General features: G+C 36.4%; 2 non-coding genes across 2 annotated transcripts; both read left to right on the forward strand.

The window, feature by feature from the left end:
* Window positions 1–380: 380 nt before the first annotated feature.
* Trnay-gua (transfer RNA tyrosine (anticodon GUA)) lies at window positions 381–479 on the forward strand. The gene is made up of 2 exons: window positions 381–417; window positions 444–479. It is a non-coding gene; the product is annotated as a tRNA-Tyr (tRNA).
* A 1,377-nt stretch (window positions 480–1,856) lies between these two features.
* Window positions 1,857–1,962, forward strand: Trnay-gua (transfer RNA tyrosine (anticodon GUA)). Its single transcript has 2 exons — window positions 1,857–1,893; window positions 1,927–1,962. It is a non-coding gene; the product is annotated as a tRNA-Tyr (tRNA).
* Window positions 1,963–2,195: the final 233 nt, after the last annotated feature.

Here is a 2,195-nt window from a genome sequence, read left to right on the forward strand (position 1 = left end):
TTTAAAATCTTCAAAGATGAAATTTATTTGAAGTTTTTACATTTACACAAGTATTAGAAATAAGAGCTATTAAAGACAGAAGAAAATGGTTCCGCTCAAGATCATATTTTAGTTCCGCTCATGATCAGAATTCTTACTTCAGTAAACAGCTCTAGAGTTATTAGGATTTACTCTAAAATATTCTAAAAATAATCATTAGAAAGCAGAAACCAAGATCTATTCGCTGAACTGAAAAAAAATTTGTTCGGATATAATCCAAAGCCATACCGCTTGATCAACTGTTCCGAGTTGCGTCGAATTGAGCCAATTAGTTCCGCTCAAGATCATTTACCCTACTAGAATCAAGCATGCAATTTCGGTTGAAATTCAACCAACGGTAACCTTCGATAGCTCAGTTGGTAGAGCGGTGGACTGTAGAGAAATTAACTATAATAAAACCAGTTATCCATAGGTCGCTGGTTCAAATCCGGCTCGAAGGATTACTCATTTTTTTTAATGTCGAATAATCATCGATATCTTTTTATTATTTGGAATATATTGATAAGTTTGTCTGTGATGTGAGAAAACAGTATCTTAGAATCAATGTTGTTATGAGAATTTTTCCATCATAAACAGCATTTTTCAAACCAAATCTTGTAAGAAATTGTGAATATCAAACAAAAAAAAAACATTCTCAGCTAGATTCAATGCATTACAAAAAATTATCAATTCAGCTAACAATACAAAGTCCGGTTTATTTGTTCCATCGCTGCGAGTTTACAACCCTTTACTTAATCAAATAGAAGGATTCCTTTCGGGGTTTCTCTTCTGTTTCAGAAAGTAGGGAAGAAAGGGTAACGCTCCTCATTTGTCGACAACAGGAAGACCTCTAACCTTCAACCAGCCACACGATGGACGGATGCATTCGTACCAATTCATTTCAGAGAGCGGCACATACCAGAAAAAAAAACTCAGCCCGAATCAAGCTGCATTTCCCTGGACACCCTTGAGGAAATCCTACTATTCCCGGTGAACTCGTGCCGAGCACACGCGTGTCCTTCCCAGTGCGGTTTTTATTGTTGGACGCTCTCGCAAGGATGAATAAAATAAAGAGTACAAATGCCCCGGATGGATATTAAATTAGCCGGTGGGTATTTCAATTCAGACCCAGGTCGGTTGGTCTGCTGTTTGAGATTCCACTGTTTTTCTACATTTGGTTTAATAAAAAAAATTTTTGTGAAAGAAGCGAAAGGGTTTCGCTTCTTATTTGCCTCATTTCATTACTAGCCCGGGGCTGCCTGGTCGAGAAAGTGCTGGTTGCATGCCATTAGCGGCGCTCATGGGATGACATTGTTCTCTATTAGCTTGGGACATGGGTAAATATGACCCCGGGAGGTGAATGATGACCATTTGTTTTTAATTTGCTTTTTTTTTACTTGCAGCATGAGTCTAGGGAATATGTACAGTAGGAAAAATACCTGGAAAACGAAAAAAATAATAAGATTAAGGATTTAAATATTTCAGGAATATGTATTTGTTGTTCCTCATAAATTTGTAATTTTTGAACTGAGATACATTTTGATTCTTCGAAAATATTGTGTTATTTGTATTTACAAAGTATAGAGAAAAATGGATGCAATTAAAAATTTTGTACGCTCGAAAGCATGTACCCACAACCAACTGATTGCAATGTCTATTTTATGCACCGTTTTTATCAGCAGTACCGCAGTTTTAAGAGAACGCAACACGCCGTTGGTGAATCCGCGAGTGAGATTAAATCATTGAAGCGAAAATTTTGAACCGAGAAGTTGGGGAAAGTTCAGGTAATAAGAGGAAGTCTATGTTATGATCGTTCCGTTATTTTGGGAAACATGTAACCTTCGATAGCTCAGTTGGTAGAGCGGTGGACTGTAGAAAGTGAATTCAAATCGATACGGCAGAATAGAAATCCATAGGTCGCTGGTTCAAATCCTACTCGAAGGAAGTTTTTTTTCATACCAGATTTTTGTTTACACAATTAAAGTTAAAATTGGATCACTCCTTTTAGGACCATCTATGGTTCCTTAGCTGCCGAAATTGCAATAATTCATGAATAAATTTTAAAAGAATGGTGTGCTATTTGCATTTTGATCATGATCGAAGACTTGTGTGAACTAAAATCAATCAATCAATGCTGCAAACTACCTTTGATAAATTTTTGAATAATCGGATAACCT

Source organism: Uranotaenia lowii, chromosome 2 (genome assembly GCF_029784155.1).
Source record: "Uranotaenia lowii strain MFRU-FL chromosome 2, ASM2978415v1, whole genome shotgun sequence".
NCBI lineage: Eukaryota > Metazoa > Arthropoda > Insecta > Diptera > Culicidae > Uranotaenia > Uranotaenia lowii.